The 23,239-nt window shown below is 40.6% G+C and overlaps 1 non-coding gene across 1 annotated transcript; it reads right to left on the minus strand.

Moving 5' to 3' along the window:
• Positions 1–3,449: 3,449 nt before the first annotated feature.
• On the minus strand, positions 3,450–3,631 carry LOC138740186 (U2 spliceosomal RNA). The gene has a single exon (XR_011342729.1). It is a non-coding gene; the product is annotated as a U2 spliceosomal RNA (small nuclear RNA).
• Between the last annotated feature and the right edge of the window lie 19,608 nt (positions 3,632–23,239).

Raw genomic sequence — 23,239 nt, forward strand, 5'->3', positions numbered from 1 at the left:
TCACAATGGATTGGTTGCCTGTGCAGACCATTCAGGTCACCTGGCCTCATCGCCAGGGATCATACGCAAACATCAGCACTTGGGCTGGCTGGCGGTGAAAGGAGCCCGCCCAATCAGATCCTTCCTCTACAACCAGAACACCAGCCTCCATGCACTATATCCTCGAGATAACTCCAGTGGAGTGGAGACAGTCACCCACCTCTTTGCAGACTGAAGATTCACTGAGTATGTGGAGAAGGATCATAAGATAAAAGAACAGACATAGGCCATTTGGCCCATCGAGTCTGCTCCGCCTCTCCAACATGAGCTGCGCCATTCTCACAGCTAGTTCCAATTTCTGACCTTTTCTCCATATCCCTTGATGCCCTGAGTAATTAGATACCTCCTTAAACTCCCCCAGTGATTGGGCTTCCATGCCTGCAAGTGGCAATGAATTCCACAAATCTATGACCCTCTGGCTAAAGAAATTTCTCCTCATCTCTGATGGAAGGGCCTTTGTCACGGTTCATCCCGATGTATGGGCTGTTCCTCGGGAGGCATGCAGAGTCAGGCATTCAGAACTGCTGGAAGACCATCAAGTTGGTGAAAGGTGCCTTTGGGTCTGCCCAAAACTTGTTTGCCTTTCAGTACATGGAGATGTCAGTGATGGAATGCTACTGACTGGAACATTCCAGGCTGTAGAAGTATGTGCTGTGGGAGGCGCAGCCAACACAAGGGTGCAGTTTAGAAGGACCACAGTCTAGATTCCTTCTGTTACTGAGCATTGAGGGGTTGAAACTGAATGAAAGCCCCTCAACCAACAGAGGGGATAGAAATGACAAGGTCCCTTAGTGGTGGCCATGGTGCAAGATAGGGCTGGAGATGTAAGGATACGAAGTTACAGGATGCTTAGAGAATGGTTTTCTTTTGATGAATAATTTGTCGTGAATAAATTCTATTTTGGGGGAAAAAAGTCTGTGACCTTCATGATTTTATAACCCTCCCTTTGCCAACTGCAATCCGGGGTGAAAAATCCCAGCTTGTCCAGCGCGCTAAAGTACTGGCGAAACTCAGCAGGTCACGCAGCATCTGTAGGAAGTAAAGGGCCATCTACGTTTTGCGCCTGAGTGCTTCACCCTGTGCTGGGTTTCCCCGGAACTTTTGTGTATTCCTGCTCTTGTTCACCTCCCAGCCTCACCTCACAATTCAATGCCACCGGTCCTGGTATCGATCGCGTGTCATTCCCAGTTTAATGTATCCTTCGTGGCTGGGTGACCAGGGCTGGGTGTTCGTACTCCAAACGTAATTCAGCCAATGGGAAACTGGCTTGTTCGGGGGACCTACCCCCCCCGCCACCGCTGTTCACCTCCACTCCCTTCCACTTCAGAAACATCACAAAGAGAACAAAACTAAAAAAAAACTGAGCTGCCTGGGGCTGTAGGACGAGGGACTGTGAGAGAAATCTGTCCAGCACACTATAAAGTTGAGCAAACCTGCTGTGTCAGTAGCAGTCAACTTTTTAATATTTGTTCTTTGATCACTTGGAAGTCCCCCTGCTGAAGCACTTACAATAAACATGATATGCATATAATTCCCATGTTTCTCCTGGGGGTAATTCTGAGCCAGAACGCTATTATGTACTTGTTTTTGTTTAATTATTTGGACCAATTAACACTGGGAACATCGACATTACTTGGATGTGCACAGAGAGCTAGTGGTTCATTAGCTCTCTGCTCACTTCAGATAAATAAAGCCATCTGCTGTTTCTGTGGTTTCTTCTTTGTCTTTGCAGTTAATTTTGTCTGGCTTTCCTCTGGAAAAATAAATCAATTTGAAACAAATTGCAGCAATGATATTGATATACCCAAGCAACAAATTGACAGCGGCTATGTAGCTACACTCTGTTCTCTCTGAGTCCACAGGCTGCGAGGGGGTTGGGTGGGTGGGTGGGGGGTGGGTGGGTCTCAGCTCTCTCGGCAGAGACATGTGCAAGAGAGATTGAGGCCACTACTGATCTGGCATAAAACACGGAAGTCTGCAGACGCTGCAGCAGTTGTCAAATCACAGAAATGCTGGGGGAACTCTGCGGGCCTTCGGTTGTACAGATAGATTACTGAAGTGTCGGCCCTGAGACCTTCCTCAATAATAAAGGTCAGGCGTCTGAATTAAAGGCTGGGGATAAGAAAGGGAGAAGAATGGGAGGGGGAGGGGACCAGATTAAAAAAAAACAGACAAAAGGTGCTAAATGGATATGATGAGGACTGGTGTAAATTGATTTTGTCTCTGTGAAAGGAGGCAGAGGGGAAAGGGAAGAGAGAGTGGGAGAGACCGAGCTAGAGGAAAGGAGATGGCAGTAAGATGATTGGAAGTTGTTTCTAAGGGTAACTGGAGATGGATGTTGATACCATCTAGTTGGAGTTTGCCCAGACGGAAGATGAAGTGTTGTTCCTCCAATTTGTGAGGCTGGCAGTGCATGAGACCACGGACTTGTCAATGAAGGAATAGGGTGGGAAATCGAAGTGGGTGGCCACTGGGAGATCGATGTTGTTTCAACAGCAAGAGCTGAGGTGTTCAATGAAGCCACCTTCCAGTCTGCGTCCAGCCACTCCGATTTCGAGGAGACCACAGCGGGAGCACCGGATGCAGTAGATGACCCCTCCAGATTCACAAGTGAAGCATTGCTTCACTTGGAAGGACTGTTTGCAGCCTCGAATTGGTGGTGAGGGAGGAGGTGTGCTCCACCAGCCTCCCCATCCAAATATCCTCCTCCACCATTTCCGCTAACTACTATGAGATCCCACCACTGGACACGTATTCTTCCCCTCTCCAGCTTCTGCAGGGGCTGCTCCCTCCGTCTCCTCCAGTCGCCCCCTTGACACCAACCCCTGCGACTGCAAGAGATGCTACACTTGTCAAAAAAATATGTCAGAGCTGCAGATTTAAGGAAGGGCAGGACAATTGAGGTCTCTTATCAACTTTTGCTGATGCACCATATAGAGTCCTGCCCAGGTGCACAACAGCTTGGTGTGGGAACTGCCCTGCCCAGGATTGCAAGAAACCACAGAGTTGAGAATGTAGGGCAACTTATCACAGCAAACAACCATCGGAGTGGCTGGATGCAGACTGGAATATTGCTTCATCGAAGACCTCGGCAATGAGAAAGCATACAGGAGGGAGCTAGATCAGCTCTTTCTGGGGTTTTACATCAAAAACCTTCTGCTTAATGTTAGCAAAACCCAGGGGATGATTGAGGACTCCAGGCGGGAGTCAGGGGAACATGACCCAGTCCTCATCGAGGGCTCAGTAGTGGACAGGGTCAAGAACTTCAGTTTCCTGGGTGTCAACATCTCCGATAATTTGTCCTGGAGCCTCCACGTTGATGCAATCATGAAGAAGGCTCGCCAGCGGCTATACTTGGTGAGGTGCTTGAGGAGATTTGTTACGTCACCCAAGACTCTTGAAAACTTCCACAGATGTACCATGGAGAGCATTCTGGCTGGTTGCATCACTGCCTGGTATGGAGACACAAAACCCCAGGACAAGAAAAATCTCCAGAGGGTTATTAACTTGGCCTGCAACATCACAGGCTCCAGACATAATCTGATAAGAACAGATACTACACTTGATCTTAGCCAAAAGGATGAGAAGCGATAGAAGCACCAGACTTAACCCCATCGAGGATGTCTACATGAGGTGGTGTCTTAAAAAAGCAACCTCTATCCTCAAACACCCCCACCACCCACTTCACTCTGCTACTATCAGGAATAAGGTGCAGGAGCCTAAAGACGAGCACTCTGCGGCACAGGGACAGCTTCCTCCCCGCTGCCATCAGATTCCTGAATAATCAATGAACCAAAGATTCTGCCTTACTTTTCATCCACTTTTATTTTATTTTTTTATATATATTAATGTTTTTAAGATAGTTCATAATATGAATGTTTGCCCTGTGTCGCTGCCGCAAAAACACCAAACTTTGTGACTTGTTCATGACATTAAATTCTGATTCTGTTTCTAATTCTGAATATCGCCTCCATCGAGGCCTCCATTTTAAGCCTAAGATTGTGCCCTCTTGCGCTGGATTCACCCACCAAGGGAAATATTTTGACACTGTACTTTCTTTTAATTAATTACTTTACAAATGTTTAGCTTACTGATTCTGTTTTAACCATTTAAATCAATATTTTAATTTGTGTATTTTTCATTTATGATTTTTTTTGCTTTCAATAGTGTAAAATTTGGTCTCAGTTTGGTGAAAATATGACCTTGACTTGAATGGCAGTCGAAATATTTTGTCTCGTTTGGAACACCTCTTAGTTTTCATTATAAAATTGGAGTTTAGCCAGCAGGAATTTGGGGGGTGGGGGATGGGTAGATTAGTTATTGGCAACCTTTCTGGTTGGAAGTGGGGGAATGGGAGAATGAAGTTGAGGTTAACTCTTTCCTGGACGCTGTTTTGGCCATGAAAGAAATAAATCTGCTTTTAGTTAGCTTATTTTCAACTTCTGTTAAATCTAATTGAAATTAGTTTTTTACTTGCTAGTTTTCATAAATTTTTAAAGTATTTAAAATGAGTTAAATTATTAACTTAATTACTTTTAGTGATAATGGTTTGAATCACCCTGTAAAACGAAATAAGATTTTTGCTTATGTTAAAAAATTGAAGGTTCTCATTATATTTCTGCAAGAAACTCAAATATGCAAAAGTGATAACATATACCTTTTCAGATGGTGAAATGGGCTGAGGTATCACTTTTCATTCCAGGCTAAATCCAGAGGGCCATCATCTTTATAGATCATACAATTTCTTTTTGTTATGAGCTCAAAGGGCCCCAAAATCCAGCAGCAATGGACATTCACCATGACAAATGGTTACTTAAACAAAAAATTCTTTTAATTATCTTTAGACATGAAAACAATATCAAACTTTAACTTAAATCTATTTTTATTAACTTACTTAACATAACCTAATTTATCCCCCTTCTAATTCTAAGCGCACATGTGTGTAATGTGTGTGGTAAGTTTAGAAAAGTTCTTTAATTCACAGTCCAATCTCACTTCTCATTCTTCCAAGTTCTCTGGTTGCAGGCAATTCTAATACTGTGCACAGATTTTAACATGTATAAAGTTCACCAGGCTTTGGTGCTCAAAAGGTAAATGGTTACCGCTCGGGAAGGTTCTTGTAGGTTTGCAGAGAGAGATTTGTTGTTCCAGGATTACCACAACTGAGGTACCACCATTAGTCACCTCAATGTCTCACTGATGAAACTTGCCCCATCAGGGTTCTCCAGATGATAACCTCCTTCTTTCAGGCTACTACAGAGTTACTTTCTATTCCACTTATTCCAAGGGAAACACCAGACAGCTCATTTTCTCCTCTTGCAGGACACACAAGAGTAGACCATCCTCCACTCTGGAGCTTCTGTTTCAGTTCCAACAGGCTTCTCCTGGCTGACACTGTTCAATCTCCCTCTCTCCTTGAGACTCTCCAACTGCCCAAAAGCCCATTTATTTCCACAGTTTCTGTCACTCATAATAAGAATTCTCCAGAACAGGTACACAATCCTTTATCCAGAACCCTTGGAGGACAGTGTGTTCCGAATTTCAAATTTTTCCGGATATCAGAACAAACTCCAGCTGCCCCAGATTTAAGCCCACCCTAATTGTGCTTCCATATCCACCCCCATCCAGTTTTGCTGGCTTCTCTCTCCCCCTTGCCCATTCAAGTCATGCTACCATCTCGACCCCCCACCCACCTGAGTTGCGCTGTTGTCTCTCTCCCCCCTGCCCACCCGAATTGTGCTGCCGTCTCTTTCACTCCACCCACCTGAGTTAAGGGAAGTCTTGCTTCTTTTGAAAAACTTTCAGTTAATTACGGCCCACCTGAGTCACGCTGCCATCTCTCTCTCTCCCCCCGGCCACCCGAGTCATCCTCCCATATCTCTCTTTCTCTCTCTCTCTCTCTCTCTCTCTCTCTTTCTCCCTCTGTTGTACCAGCAACAAGCTTTCCGGATTTTAGATATACAGATAAAGGATTGTGTACCTGTATTTTCAAATAAGATCTGTTTTAAAATGTGTATATGTAACCTGCACTATCTTTTCCAATTTATCTCCCAAAAATATTCCTAAATATTCTGTCACAGTTTGTTTGACATAATGTTGCCTTTGACACAAATGGTCATTTTGTTATTGTAACAGGGAAATTATTTAATAAATTGGTGGTGTGTGCTAATGTCTATGCTCCAAATGTGGATGACCCTGGATTTTCTTAACTTTTTTTTCATTCTTACCTGATTTAAGTCATTACTTATTAGTGATGGGGAGGAGACTTTAATTGCTGGTTTGACCCAGTTTTAGATCATTCTTCTCCTAAACTAGTCACTTTTTAAATATCAGCTTTATTCATTAAATCCTTTTTCAATTAAAATGTAGTATTATTGATGTCTGGGATTTTTTTCATCCAGTAGTTATTTTATTTTTCTTCTGTTCATCACACATATTCACGGATTTACTATTTTTTATTGACAGTCAAATGATCCCATTATCTCATTCATAAGAATACAAAATTATAGTTATTTCTGATCATGTTCCTCTGCTACTATTCCTGGTCTTCTCCAATAAATAGACGTTGGTGTTTCATTTCATATTTACTATCTGATAAGGAATTTTTAAAGTTCTTGGAGGAACAAATTACTTTCTTTATTGAAAACAAAATACCATGAAAAGACTTCTAGTCTTATTGTATGGGACACTTTTTAGGTTTTAATTAGGGGACAAATCATTTCTTACACAGCCAGCTTTACGAAAAAAGTTTAATCAAGAGAAAATTGACTTAGCTAATCAACTGAAAGATATGCCCTGGCGTCAGATCCTGCTCCACATAAATGATGTATTGAAATTAAAGCTAAATATTTATATTCTTTTAAAATATCCATCTGAAAGCCAACTTTTAAAAGAAAAAAATCCAATTTTATATCTATGGAGATAAAACAGGTGAACTACTGGCTAATCAATTAAATGCCTTAGCAGCTCAACATCAAATTAAGGAAAATTGTAAAGTTAATGGTGATATGACAATTCATTATTTAGAAATAAATAACACTTTTAAATAATTTTATTCTGAACTGTACAATTCTGATAATCCTAACAAAAATATTGTAATGAATAACTTTTTAGATAAGTTGAATATTCCTGTATTATTTGCTGTTAATCAAAAACAATTGGATCAATCTATTTCCCATAAAGAAATTGTCGAGACTCTATGTTCCCTACACTCTGGAAAATCATCAGTTCCTGATGGATTTCCTGGAGAAGTTTATAATGTTTCTTCCTCATTACTTACTCCTTATTTATATTCTGTTCTTTCAGATTCTTTTAAACTTGGCCAAGTTTTCACAGTCTTTTTATGAGGCTTTGATCTTAATAATTCTTAAAAAGAATTAAAATCCAGCTGAATGCTTTTCTTATAGGCCAATTTCTTTAATCGATGTTTTTTTAAATATTTTTTTTAAACAAACCCATCCCCTCCCCCTTCCCACAACAGATTAAAAATAATTAAAATTAAACAAAAACATTCAATAATTTACGATATTACTAAATTCATATTCTTCATATACGGTGTCCGCATCTTAACAAAAAAAATCATAATTATTATATGCTTTATATGTTATTTTATCCATATACATACATGACTTCAACTCATTATGCCATCGGGCTACATTTAACTCTGCTTCATCTTTCCAGGCCACAGCAATACATTTGCAAGCAACTGTCAATGTTAGACAAATAAACGCTGTCTGAAACTTATCCAACCCCAAGTCCACTAATGGAGTTCTTTACTCAATGTTGACACTAAAACTCTATCTAAATCTTTGGCTCGTTGACTTAAAAATATTTCACCTCTCATATTTGATGATCAGACTGGATTTATTAAAAATCAGTACTCCCATTTCAATATACAATATGGCCTTTATTAAATATTATATTCTCTCCTTCTAAGGAGGTTCCAGGATGTGTGAAATCAACACCCAACACCCAACACCCAACCCCAACCAACCAATTTTCCCCTGCAACCGCTGCAACCGTGTCTGCCTGTCCCGCATCGGACTTGTCAGCCACAAACAAGCCTGCAGCTGACGTGGACATTTACCCCTTCCATAAATCTTCGTCCGCGAAGCCAAGCCAAAGAAGAAGAGAAGGTATTTGATCAGGTAGAATAAAATTATTTATTTAAGAATTTAGAACATTTTAATTTTTAGGCTAGCTTTAATCAATAGATTAAGTTACTATATTTATCCCCTTCTGCCTGTGTTCTTACTAATTTTCAGATTTCTAAACCATTTAGAGTTCAGCACGGAACCAGACATGGATGCCCTTGGTCTATTTTTTTTTACTTGGCTTTAGAACCTTTTGAGGATCTAAGGATATTACAGATATTTTAAAGAAGGGAACAGCCCACAAAGTTTAACTTTATGCTGTTGATTTATTGCTTTTCATTTCTAATCTTCAGATCTCATTGCCTTCTATGCTTTCTTTATTTTCCCATTTCAGTCAATTTTCAGATTATCAGTTAAATCTTCATAACAGTGAACTTTATCCTTTGAATAATTTTATTCAATAAATACCAATAAATACTGACGTTCCTTTTTAAATTGTAAAAAATCAATTTGTCTACTTAGGTGTAAGAATTACTAAAAAACATAAAAACTTATTCAGAGAAAAACTTTTTCACCTTAATCAAACAAATGAAAGGGGCTCTAACTAATTGGTTGTCATTTTCTTTATCACTGGTTGGTTGAATCAACTCGATTAAAATGAATATATTACCTAAATTTTTATAGTTTTTTCAGCTATTTCCTGCTTTTATTCCTGTTTTTTTAATTCCCTTGACTCAATATTATCTTCTTATAAATGGAAGAATAAACATCCTACCCTAAATAAAGTCCATTTTCAAAAACTTTTTAAAAATGGAGATTTAACCTTACCAAACTTTAGGGGTTATTCTGGGGTTGTCAATATACAAAACCTTACATTGTGGTTATACTATTATGAATTGTGAAGACTGTCCAATATAGGTCTCTTTGGAATCTAATTCTGTTACAAAATTTTGTCTCATCTCTCTTCTTGTGGCCTCACTTCCTCTATCTTTAAAAGAAAATTAACTAATAATTCAGTGGTTAAACATATTTTGAGGACATGAATACAATTTAGAACTGTGGTTTTCAAACTTCTCCCCAACCTCTCATGTCACTTTAAGTAATCCCTATGCCATCAGTGCTCTGTGATTAGTAAGGGATTGCCTAAGGCGGTGAGTGAGTAGGAAGCGAAGGTTGAGAATCACTGCTCGAGACTTAATAGCTACTGAAATATTTTGCTTGAGAAAAATTGTCATTGACCCATTTCCTTTGGAGTTCTGAAATTGTGTACACAATGAGTAAATTAGGTACAAATAAAACAGTGGTTTTAAAATGTTTTCTTTCCACTCATATACCACCTTAAGCAATCCCTTACTAATCACAGAGCATTTATAGCATAGGGATTGCTTAAGGTGGAATATGAGTTTGGGACAGTCTGAAAACCTCTGATTTAGAAAATATTTTGGTTTAATGTGATTTTCTCTCTCTTGTCCTAATTTTTAATTATTTATTTAAACCTTCTATGATTGATGTAACTTTTAATGAGTGGTATAGATTGGGCATTACATATTTTAAGGATTTATTTGTCGAGGGAAGTTCTTTTGAAAAACTTTCAGTTAATTATAGTTAACTAAATACTCATTTTTTTCGTTAACTGCAGATTAGAGATTTTTTATGATCTCAATTACATACAATTCCTAAGAGAACTGGTAAGAATTTAATTGGTGCGATTTTTAATTACAACCTTTCTATAATGATCCAATATCTAACATTTATGATATGTTGTTCAGAATAAGAGAGGCTCCCTCAGATAAAATTTAAAAAGCCTGGGAACAAGACCGACAGCTTTTAATTCCTGAAGAAACTTGGAATATAATTTTCAAATCTTCTTTATGTGCCCACCACTCTCTCTTACAATTTAAAGTAGTCCATAGGACTCACAAGCCCAAAGTCAAACTATCTAATTTTTACATAGATGTATCATCTTGTTGTTATAAATACAACAATGGAGATGCTTCATTAATTCATATGTTCTGGACATATGAAATAAGGAACAAAGTATTTCAAATTTTCTCTACCCTTTTTAAAATTAATTTTAAACTTAATCCCTTAACCACTTTATTTGGTGTTGTTGGAGAGAGCGACATATTTTTAATGACATCTGAGCTGCATATATTAGTTTTAATTTCCCCTATGGCAAGGCGGGAGGTGTTGCTCAATTGGAGGGATGTTACCTCACCTAATCATGCTCAATGGCTGCGTGATATCACATCATGTTTAAACTTAGAGATTTGATGCTTAATTTCTGACTTTAATTCACATTTTCAAATGCTGTGAGTACCCTTTTTGAGTTACTTTTACAATCTTTGATTTGTTATGAAGGTGGAAGTGTTGACTCAAGAGGTAATTTATCAATCTGATAAAATTTCTGTCTTCCTTTTTCTTTAGCCACACCATTTCTTTCTTGCTGGTGAGTTTAGATTTTTCTTTTTCTACAATAAAATATCAATTCATTATAATCTGTTTGATTAAAATATGGGGTACCCTAGATGAAATGATATGAATTAAGTGTGTAATATATCTTCTTGACTTTTAACATGTATTCTGTATTTTTGGATGTGAAATTTCTATGTTAATAAAAATATTGAAAAAGAAAATAATGATTGCTTCAAGCATTTTTCCAACGATAGGCATTAAGCAAACTGGCCGTGTGTTACGAATTATATTAATTATGATTTAAAGTTATTTACGTTTTTCCTTTTTTTAAACAGTGGTTTATTATTTTTAATTTTAGTTTTACTTCAGTTTATTTGTCTCAAAATGTCTTGTACAGAGAGAAGGGTCCATCTGCGAGCAGGCTAACAGGTTATCTCTAAAATGTAGATAGTTTCGAGAAGAGCACAATTTGCCAAGCATAGGATTGCTCTGGAATAGGAAAAATCAGTCATCTCCAATCAATGGCAGCATGAGAGCACTGCTGTGGGGATTATTCAAGGACCCCGTGGCTACTGGAAATAAATTCTTAAAGACTGTTCAATTTATTGTTTTTTTTTAATCCATGATCTGAAGAAGGAGAAGAGAGTGTGTCCAGGGTGTGTTGGCTTCCTTTGCTAAGCAGTGGGAGATGTAGATTAGCGGATGGAGGGAAGGGAGGCTTGCATTATATCTTTCACTCCTCTCAAAAGCTCCTTCCAATCTTTTCAAAATGAAATCCATTCAAATATAAGAGGGCACACTGTCTGCTGTGCTTGAGAAGATAGGAAAGAATTGAAAGCCTTGAATCATAGAATAGAGCTCAAAAGTGGGCCCGTCTGTTCCAAGTCGAACTATTATTCTCCCTAGTCCCATCCTACTGCACTCAGTCAATGGACCTCCATGCACCGCCCATTCATGCACCTATCCACAAGTTTCCTTAAATCGCAGAATTGAGCACTTTCAACCTGTTCCACAATCTCACCATTCTCCGCAAGAAGTTCCCCCTTAAACATGTCTTCAAGTTATTGTCTCAACCAAACACAATGGAAAAGCATTGCTTCCATTACCCATCATATTTTTTTCAACCTATCGATTCTCCCCTCATTCTCTGACACAAGAGGAAATATACTGTAGTCCTAACTTTTCTTATAACTGAGCTCCTTTGATCCCTTCAACACACTTGTATAATATATTTCCACACTCTTTGATTAATTGATATCATTCCTGTCAGGAGATAACCAAAACTGCACACAATATTTCAAATTTATTCTCATCAATGTCTTTAGCAACTTCAATATGTCATCCCAACTCTTAATATGAAGGAAAATGGAAAATGAGACCTTATCACCCTGTAATGTCCTTTACAGGAATTATGTATCTGTGTTCCCAGATCCATCTGTTCCACCTGTTACGAGCCCAGAGGATCCGAAAACCCCAAATTCATCAAGACAAATGGTTACTTAAACAAAAGTTGCTTTTAATTTAATTTAAATATAAAAACAGGATCAAACTTTAACTTGTTACTATTAAACTTAATCTCCTTCTAATTCTAAGTGCATGTGTATAAAATGTGTAAATGTTCAGGAAAGTTATTTGTTTTAAAGTCCAATCGTTTTCACTTCTCACCTCTCCAAGTTTACCGCTATCAGGCAATTCTTAGACTGTGAACAGAACTTAACATTTATGAATCTTCACCAGGTTCTGGTGCTTAGAGGTAAATGGTTACCACTCAGGAAGGTTCTTGCAGATTTCCGAGAGAGATGTGTTGCTCATTGGACACACACACAAACTGATTTCCTCCGATCAGTCACTTCAGTGTCTTGCCAAAGAAACTTGCCCCATCATGGATTTTCCAAAGGATAACATCTTCTTCCAGGTCACCACCGAGTTCCTCTTCTTTCCCTTATTTCAGGAGAAATACTCTAGCCAACCATTTCCTCTTGAAAGGTATACGAGGGTTTTCAACAGGCTGAACTCAGAACTCACAACCTGTCTTCAAAGTGGGGTTTTCAACAAGCCTGCCAGCTTGCCATGTTGCAGCCTCAAAAGCTACTGCAGAACTAACTTCTCTCCCTCTCTAGGAGAAGAATCTTGCTTTCTCTCCTCTCTCTCTACTTGTAAAAACCAGAACCCCTTGCAGGGCTCCAAATCGAATCCTTGAAAGCTCTTATCAGCCTCTGCCTGTACATTGTTCCATTTTCATCTACTTCTGACATTCCTTCTAAAGCAGTTCCATTGTCTTTTGCAAAATCATGGGCCTGAATATCTGGCTTTCAACAAAGCTCTTGCCTTTTAAATGAGATGTGAAGTGTAAGTACCTGTTTGTGAAGTGGCCTACATTAACCCCCCCCACCCCCCCACAATCTATCTCTTTTAAAAACATATTTATATATAGCCATAATAATATAGTTGGTAACACACGGCACTCTATAGTGCCCTACAATTTACCTTGTAACCCTTGCTCTGACTTGTACTCTCAAAGTACAACACCTCACACTTGTCTGCACTAAATTCCATCTGACGTTTTGCTACCAATTTTCTCCTTGGTACAGATCCCACTTCAAGCTTTGAAAGCCTTCTTCGCTGCCCACTGGACCCCCAGTCTTAGCATCATGTGTAAACCTGCTGATCCAATTGACCACGTTATCATCTGCATGACTGATTTTGATGATAAACAACAATGGGCTCAGCACCGATTCCTGAGGCACACCATTTGCCACAGGCTTCTGGTCTGAACTCTGCTACCAGTTTCTGGCTTCTCCTGCAAAGCCAATGTCAAATAATGTACCACCTCATCTTGAATACCAAGCAGCCAAACCTTCTTGACCAACTTTCCATGAGGGACCTTGTCAAAGGCCTTCTTAAAGTTCATGTAGAGAACATTTTCCTCATTACCTTCTTGTAAAACTCTATAAGATTGATTAGACTTCAAGCGTGATTAACTAGGGAAGGAATTGCCTGGACATTTCGGGGTAATTCACCTGGGGCAACAGTAGTCAAGCACACAAATACATCAGAATGTGACATAGTGCTGGCTACATCCATTTTCTGAAAACTGCACTGATTTTGGTTTGCACTATAGACAAACATTGAGTATATCAATGAATCAAGGTTTAATCAGCCTTCATCACATTAACCGCATTATGCGAGTGCAAATATTCTGTTCTTATTATACTTTATATTTTTATATTTTATTCCCTTCCTCATCATCTGGAAAGTACTTCATATAATTATTTCAATCAAATGCAATTATTCTTAAAACATTAACTTCAGTTTAAACTCATACATTCCTCAATATAACATTGAGAACAGTTCTCAATGGACTAGACTAGATAGACTAGAATAAATTAGATGGGCCAAAGAGTCTGTCTTGCGGTGTATAGTTTGATCATTCTGTTATTGGAATAAGACACCAATGCAATCCTCTTGCCCATTTTAAAAAGGTCCATTCATCTGCGAATGGAAAGCATTACTCTCAGAATAAGCATGTAATGTGGCGATTCGTGAATGTCCATTCAATGCTAAACTTCTCAAAGTATCTGCTTACTGATTTAGGAGGAAAATTCTCCATGGTGTGTGTGTGTGTGTGTGTGTGTGTGTGTGTGTGTGTGTGTGTGTGTGTGTGTGTGTGTGTGTGTGTGTGTGTGTGTGTGTGTGTGTGTGTGTGTGTGTGTGTGTGTGTGTGTGTGTGTGTGTGTGAGAGATCTGGAGCAGTCTGTAAGGATTTTGTACATTTTTATCTGACTGCGGGTTTCCTCCAGGTGCTCTAATTTCCTCCCACCCTTCAAAACTCAATGGAATTGTAGGTTAATTTGGGTATTTGGATGGCATTGGCTTGTAGGCCAGAAAGGCTTGATGTTTGTCTAAATTTAAAATTTATAATCACACAGACATACACATGCACATACAGACACAGACACACACACACATGCAAATACACCTCACCCAAACTCTCTCAAACACACAAACATGCAGGCACATACACTTTTTAAAAAATATCTTTATTGATGTTTAAATTATGCACAATTGAACTGTGCGGTTATATATTATAATTTGAGAGAAGAACAAAAACAAAAAAAAACTTTTAAATTTAGAACCCCTAGGACTAAGCAAGTTTAAAAACTGACACTTAGGAATCAGGTGCAGAACCTAGAGATGGACAGCACGGCACCAAAACATCAGAACAACCCCTAATTCTTTAGCTGATGATAAATGGGCCCCACATCTTTTAGAATTTAATATTTGACTTTTTGTCTAAAATTAAACAAGACATAATATCATTTAACCATAGGTGGAGTATTGTGTTTTCATTTAATCAAAATTGCCCATCTGGCCATCAGTGACGTAAAAGATAGAATTTGGTTTGGAGATGGAGTCAGTAAAACATCATCACCTTAAAATTATCCGAATAGAGCAATTAATTTGAACTTGAGAATCACCAACAATGTTTGAAAGATATCTTTCCAAAATTTTTCCAAACTAGGGCGAGTCCAGAACATGTGAACTAAAGAAGCCTCCGCAATGTTACATTTGTCACACAGAAGATTTAAATATGAATAAAAATGAAACAACTTAACTGTAGACATACGTAGTCAATGGACCACTTTAAATTGCAACAGTGTCGTGCACAAAAGGAGGTCATATTAATCTGATTTCAAATAGAGTCCTAAACTTCATCTGAGAATGAAAGATTCTAATCCTGTTCCCAATTGTTCTTGATTCTTTTAAATCAAGCAAGTTATTATAAATAAGAGATATTAAAAATGTATTATATCAATAAATGTATCAAGTATGTTTGCCACGGAGTTTCACAGAAAGTCAGGGATCTGAGATTGAACAAAGGTCCTCAACCTTTTTCTTTCCACTCACAAACCACTTTAAGTATTCCCTATGCCATCGGTGCTCTGTGATTAGTAAGGGATTGCTTAAGGTGGGATGTGAGTGGGAAGGGAAGGTTGAGAATCGCTGCTCTCGACCCAATTGTTACTGAAATATTTTGCTTTTGAAAATTTGTCATTGGCCCATTTCCTTTGGAGTTAGAAACCGTGCACATAATGAGTTAATTAGGTATGATTAAAACAGTAGTTTTCAGCTCATTCCAAACCCCCACCACACTCTGTGTGAAGAAGTTCCTCCTCAAGTTCCCCCTAAACTTTTCCCCTTTTACTCTGGTTTGTATCTCACCTACCCTCAGTGGAAAAAAGCCTATCTGCATTTACTCTGTCTACTCCCCTCATAATTTTAAATACCTCTATCAAATCTCCCCTCATTGTTCTATGCTCCAGTAGATGTTTAACCTTTCCCTACAACTCAATTCCTGAAGTCCGGACAACATCTTAATACTTATTGATATCTTTCCTGTAGTTAGATGAGCAAAGCTGCACACAATACTCCAAATTTGGCCTCACCAGTGTCTTGTACAACTTTAACATAACATTCCAACTCCCATACTCAATACTTTGATTTATGAAGGCTAATATGCTAAAAGCTCTCTTGAAAATCCTATGCACCGTGATGCCACTTTCATGGAATTATGTATCTGTATTCCCATATCCCTCTGTTCTACCTCACTCCTCAGTGTTCTACCATTTACTGTGATTGTCCTTTCTTGGGTCATCCTTCCAAAATGCAAAACTTGTATGCATTAAATTCCATCTGCCATTTTTCACCCCATTTTTTTCCAGATGGTCCAGATCCCACTGCAAGCTTTGAGAACCTTCTTCACTGTCCATAGCACCTCTGATCTTAGTGTCATCTGCAGACTTGGTGATCCAATTTACCACATTATCCTCAGATCATTGATATAGATAACAAACAACAATGGTCCCAGCACTGATCCCTGAGGCACATCACTAGTCACAGGTCTCCAGTCTGAGAAGCAATCATCCACCACTACTCTCTGGCTCCTCCCATCCAGCCATTGTCGAATCCAGTTCATTACTTCACCATAAATACCTACCTCCCTGTTTAACCTCCCAGGTGGGATCTTGTCAAAGGCCTTACTAAAGTTCATTTAGACAACACCCACAGCATTCCCGTTGTCAACTTTCCTGGTAATCTCCTCAAAAGCTCTATAAGATTGGTGAAACACGACCTACCATGCCAAAAGCCATGTTGACTATCTCTAATCAGTCTATGGTGCAACAGATTATATTTTATAATGTATATAGATATGTTTTACAGGAGATAAATTGTGGCAGGATTTTTTTTTAGTGTAGGTCATATGCAAACACTTATAAACAGATCTCATTTAAAATGCCTGAGCTCTGCTCAAGCCAGACAGTCCAGGCTCCGAGAGCTTTTGCAAAAACTTTGAAGAAGGCCTATAAGGACTTCACAAGTAGGTGTTAATTGGAAGATTAGGTCTGCAGATGCAGTCTGTCTGAGTGCTGTTGGCTTTTCTAAGAGGGTCATGTGGTTTTATCAAAGAGAGAGAGAGAGAGAGAGAGAGAGAGAGAGAGAGAGAGAGTGAGAGAGAGAGAGAGAGAGAGAGAGAGAGAGAGAGAGAGAGAGAGAGAGAGAGAGAATTCAGTTTTACAGTTCTACACTCAGCGGCAGCAGATGGGATTGGAACAGGACAAGCTGGCAAACTTGTGGAAAAACCCAATTTTGAAGATGGGTTGTGAGCTCCCAGTTCAGCCTGGTTAAAGCCTTTGTGGTCCCTACAAGAGGAGAGGGCTGGCTGCATAATGTTTCACTTGAAATAAGGGAAAGAAGAGGAACTTGATGGTGACCTGGAAGAAGAGGTAATCCTTTGGAAAATCCATGATGGGGCAAGTTTCTTCACAAGACACTGAAGTGGATGATCTGAAGGAATCAGTTGTGGGTGTCCAGTGAGCAACAAATCTCTCTCTGAAAACCAACAAGAACCTTCCTGCGTGGTAACCGTTTACCTTTCAAGCACCAAAGCCTGGTAAAATTCATAAATGTTAAATTCTGTGCACGGTATAAGAATTGCCTGATACCAGTGAACTTGGAGGAATGAGAAGTGAGATTGGACTGTGAATCCAAGAACTTTTCTGAATTTACACACACACATTACATACATGTGCACTTATAATTAGAATGGGGTTAAGTTAAGTTAATAGTAATAAGTTAAAGTTTGATCCTGTTTTCATTTTTAAAGATAATTAAAAGCAACTTTTGTTTAAGTAACCATTTGTCTTGAATTTCTATTGCTGCTGGGTTTTGGGGTCCTCTGGTCTCATAATATTGGCTATCCAAATAATTGTATATCCGATCTCTTAGAACACCTTCCAATAATTTATCTACTACAGATGTCAGGCTCACTGTGTTACTTTTGCAGCCTTTTTTTTTCAAACAATGGAACAAAGTGAGCTACCCTCCAATCTATGGCTAAGGACTTTTTAAATATTTCTGCCAGGGCCCCTGCAATTGCTACACTAGCCTCCCTGAAAGTCTGAAGGAATATCTTGTCTGGCCCTGAGTATTTATCCACCCTTATTTGCTTCAAGATGGCAAGCACTTCCTCCCCTTTAATCTGTCTAGTTTCCATGACCTCACTGCTTGTTTTCCTTACTTCCCATGACTCTGTCTGTTCCCTTTTCCTGAGTGAATACTAATGAAAAAAAAAACAACACACTAACTTTCCCATCACTTTTGGTTCCAGATCTTCAAGGGGACAAATTTTGACCCTTACCATCTTTTTGCTCTTAACATACCTGTAGAAACCCTTAGGATTTTTCTTCGCATTGTCTGAAAAATCAACCTCATGTCTTCTTTTCACCTTCCTGATTTCTTGTTTGAGGTTTTTCTTGCATTTTTTATTCTCCTCAAATACCTCATTTGTTCCATGTTGCCTAACTCTTGTACCCCTCTCTCTTCCAAAACAGATCCCCAATATCCCTTGAAAACCAAGGTTCTCTATGCCCTCTAATCTTGCCTTTGACTTTAACAGGAACATAAAACTCTGTACTCTCAAAATTTCACCTTTGAAGATCCTCCTTACCTTTCACATCTTTGCCCAAAAACAATTTATCTCAATCCACGCACTCTAGATCCTTCCTCATTTCCTCAAAATGAGTCTTTCTCTAATTTAGAATCTCAACCCAAGACCCAGACCTATCCTTCTCCATAATTAACTTGAAACTAATGGGATTACGATCACTGGACCCAAAATGTTTCCCTGCACATACTTCTGTCACCTGTCCTGTCTCGTTCCCTAATAGGAGATCCAGTATTGCATTTGCTCTAGTTGGTACCTCTATATATTAATTTAGAAAACATTCCTGAACACATTTGACAATCTCCAAGCCATCTAGAACTTTTACAGTATGGGAGTTCCAGTCAATATGTGGAAAGTTAAAACCTCCTACTATCATGACCTTAAGTTTCCTGCAGATGTCTGCTATCTCTCTACAGATTTGCTCCTCCAATTCTTGTCGACTATTGTGTGGTCTTTAATACAACCCCATGAATGTGGTCATATCTTTCCCGTTTCTCAGCTTCACCCCATGTACCCACAGTAGACAAGTCCTCTGGCCTGTCCTTCCTGAGTACAGCTGTGATATTTTCCCTGATGAGCAATGACACTCCACCTCCTTTCACACCCCCTCCCCATTCTATCGCGTCTAAAGCAATGGAAGCCCAGAACATTGAGCTGCCAGTCTTATCCCTCCTCCAACCATTTCACTAATGTGCCAATCTATACTCTCAGATCCTCTGCCTTTCCTACAACACTCCATGCATTGAAATAGATGCACCTGAGAATATTTCCACCACATTCAACCCATTGAGTTCTAACGGTGCCTGCAATTTTAACATTATCTTTTCCCTCCTCTACTCCTCTATTTGCTCTGGCCTTCTGGTTCCCCTCCCCCTGCAAATCTAGTCTAAAACCACTGGAGCAGCACTAGCAAACCTTCCCCCAAGGATATTAGTCCCCTTCAGTCCAGATGCAAATCGTCCTGTCGAAACAGGTCCTACATTCCTTGAAGAGAGGGAAACTAAAGCCTCCATGTCTTTAGCCATGGATTATCCTCCTATTTCTAACCTCACTGGCATATGGCACACTACCCTGGAGAGTCCTGTCCTTCAACCTAATGCCTCACTCCCTGAACTCTCCTTGCAGGACCTCCTCACCCTTCCTATCCACATCATTGGTCCTTACATGGATCACAACATTTGGCTGCTCATTTCCCTCCCGATAACGCCATTAACTCAAACTCAATTTTGGACCATGGCACCAAGGAGACACATACCATCCGAGATTTTCGATCTCTTCCACAGAACCTCTTATCTGTACCCCTAACTATGGAATACCCTATCACTGCAGCTTGCCTCTTCTCCTCCCCTGTTCCCTTCTGTTTTTAGCCACAGGACCAGACTCCATGCCAGAGACCTGATTGCCATGACTTACCCCTGGTAGGTTGTCCCCCCCAACAGAATCCAAAATGGTATATGTTATTGAGGGAAATGGCCCTGCACTGCCTGCCTGTTCCCTTTCCCTCTCCTGACTGTCACCTATCTACTCTCTTCCTGCCTCCTAGGTGTGAAAGTGTCCCTGTAACTCCAGTCCATCATCCCCTCTGCCTCCCAAATGATCAGGAGTTCATCCAACTCCAGCTCCAATTCCTTCACTCGGCTTGTCAGGAGGTGCAGCTGGATGCACTTCTCGCAGATGAAGTCGTCGGGGATACTGCTGCCTTCCCTCATGACCCATAGTTTGCAAGAGGAGCATAACCCTGCCTTGGCTGCCATTCCCACTATCTATGACTAGGTGAACAATATACATGATATCTAAAAAAAACCTGCTGTTACCTGTTGAATCCTTTTTGTTCCTCCAATAGGGTGGCGCTTTCTGACTTTAACTCCAAATATTCCTCACCTTTTACCTGTTCTCATTGAAGCCTTACCAACCCAGCTCAGCCCATTCCAACGATGACTGCTCTCCCCCCATTTGTCTTCAACTGTTGAACTCAATTGCCCAATCATCGGAGTCATTTATAAAAATCACAAAGAGCAACAGTCCTGTAACACCACTCGTCATTGAACTACAAGTAGGTAATGATTTGCAAAGCCTCATAAAGCAAGCACCAACTCTTCCTAGAAACTTCCTGCAGCCAGTTATGACGTGGCCTCCAGTGTAACACTTGCAAGATTTAACAATAAACTGTGATGCTGAGCTGTACAGTACTTCAAAGGACTGGGGAGGCTGACTCAATAATAACTTTCCTGAAGAATTCTGGATAATTTACTTGAAGGAGATTTGTTTCCTCAGTTATTCAGTGTTAGAAATAATTGGATTACTCCTTCAAAGATGTCGCAAACACCACCTTCTGTGCTTTGTACTTTGATATCGGGAAGTAAATTCAAAGCTGATTCCTTGCTCGAAACAAGAGGTCTGACTTGGGAACAGAATGGCTTTTACCCTTTCAGCTCTTCTTTTTCCACTCTGTTCACGTTAATTTTGCTCGCTGCTCCATCCCATTGACCTGTCTGGGATTTGCTTATTGGTTAGAGGCTCTATCTGCTCCGAGATTTGATGGACTTGCAATATTTTCTTTGATGATATTATTCCTGCAGGCCTCACTCACATAGGAAACCTAACCCAGCCCTCATGTTAAGGTCAGCGTAACTTTGCTCTTTTATACAGGCCAGCACGGTTGGATGTTTCTCTCTTGCTGAAGAGCACGCAGGCAGGATGCAGGCTGCTGGTGACGGCGGCCAAGGGACTCGCACCAGGCTGAAGGGGTGCCAGGTGTCAGAACTGAGATGCGAGAGGGTGCTGAGGGCTTCCTGATCGTGTTGGCGGCTTGGACCTGGAGATCGTCTGTGTAGCTGCAAGGGCTGCGGGAGTGCTGGACATGAATCCATGGATGCTTGGCATCTCTGGGGGAGGGGGGGCAGGGGGTGCTCTTTTGTTCCTCTTTCTGACTGTAAGTGGTGCTGGGCAATTTCCACTCATGGTAAATCTTGTTTGCCTTCGGGTAGACTAAAGAATATTTGTGTAATATTACATTTTCCTTTTTATTAAATGACAGTATATGGATCTTGAAATGAACTGTATCAAACAAATTAGACAGTGCACCCTGATGCATCTGGTCATTTTCAGATTTCTGAACTTCCAAATCAATCAGAAGTAAAACATGAAAGCCTGAAGACACCATGTCTGAAGTAAAAACACAACGCCAGAATAACTCATCGGGTCAATCAGTGTACTGCACTTTATTCTTTGCTTGGCTTCGCGGACGAAGATTTATGGAGGGGGTAAAAGTCCACGTCAGCTCCAGGCTCGTTTGTGGCTGACAAGTCTGATGCGGGACAGGCAGACACGGTTGCAGCGGCTGCAGGGGAAAATTGGTTGGTTGGGGTTGGGTGTTGGGTTTTTCCTCCTTTGCCTTTTGTCAGTGAGGTGGGGTCTGCGGTCTTCTTCAAAGGAGGTTGCTGCCCGCCAAACTGTGAGGCGCCAAGATGCACGGTTTGAGGCGATATCAGCCCACTGGTGGTGGTCAATGTGGCAGGCACCAAGAGATTTCTTTAGGCAGTCCTTGTACCTTTTCTTTGGTGCACCTCTGTCACGGTGGCCAGTGGAGAGCTCGCCATATAACACGATCTTGGGAAGGCGATGGTCCTCCATTCTGGAGACGTGACCCACCCAGCGCAGCTGGATCTTCAGCAGCGTGGACTCGATGCTGTCGACCTCTGCTATCTCGAGTACTTCGACGTTAGGGATGAAAGCGCTCCAATGGATGTTGAGGATGGAGCGGAGATAACGCTGGTGGAAGCGTCCTAGGAGCCGTAGGTGATGCCGGTAGAGGACCCATGATTCGGAGCCGAACAGGAGTGTGGGTATGACAACGGCTCTGTATACGCTTATCTTTGTGAGGTTTTTCAGTTGGTTGTTTTTCCAGACTCTTTTGTGTAGTCTTCCAAAGGCGCTATTTGCCTTGGCGAGTCTGTTGTCTATCTCATTGTCGATCCTTGCATCTGATGAAATGGTGCAGCCGAGATAGGTAAACTGGTTGACCGTTTTGAGTTTTGTGTGCCCGATGGAGATGTGGGGGGGGATGGTAGTCATGGTGGGGAGCTGGCTGATGGAGGACCTCAGTTTTCTTCAGGCTGACTTCCAGGCCAAACATTTTGGCAGTTTCCGCAAAGCAGGACGTCAAGCGCTGAAGAGCTGGCTCTGAATGGGCAACTAAAGCGGCATCATCTGAGCAAAGATAAAGAAACAACCAATGTTTCGGGCTGAAGACATGTGGGATTCTTTTGCTGCTCCACATCTCTAATCTCTTGATGAAGGGTTCAAGCCTAAAAGGTTGCCTTTGTATCTTTACTGTTGCTCAACTGTCATTGGAATGACTTCATCACCAACACTGAAGTACTCGAGCTGGCAGAGTCCGCAAGCATCGAATCCATGCTGCTGAAGACCCAACTGCGCTGGGTGGGTCACGTCTCCAGAATGGAAGACCATTGCCTTCCCAAGATCATGTTCTATGGCGAGCTCTCCACTGGCCACCGAGACAGAGGTACACCAAAGAAGAGGTACAAGGACTGCTTAAAGAAATCTCTTGGTGCCTGGCACATTGACCACCGCCAGTGAGCTGATATCGCCTCCAACCGTGCATCTTGGCACCTCACAGTTCAGCGGGCAGCAACCTCCTTTGAAGAAAACTGCAGAGCCCACCTCA

Source organism: Narcine bancroftii, chromosome 7 (assembly GCF_036971445.1).
Source record: "Narcine bancroftii isolate sNarBan1 chromosome 7, sNarBan1.hap1, whole genome shotgun sequence".
Taxonomy (NCBI): Eukaryota; Metazoa; Chordata; class Chondrichthyes; order Torpediniformes; family Narcinidae; genus Narcine; species Narcine bancroftii.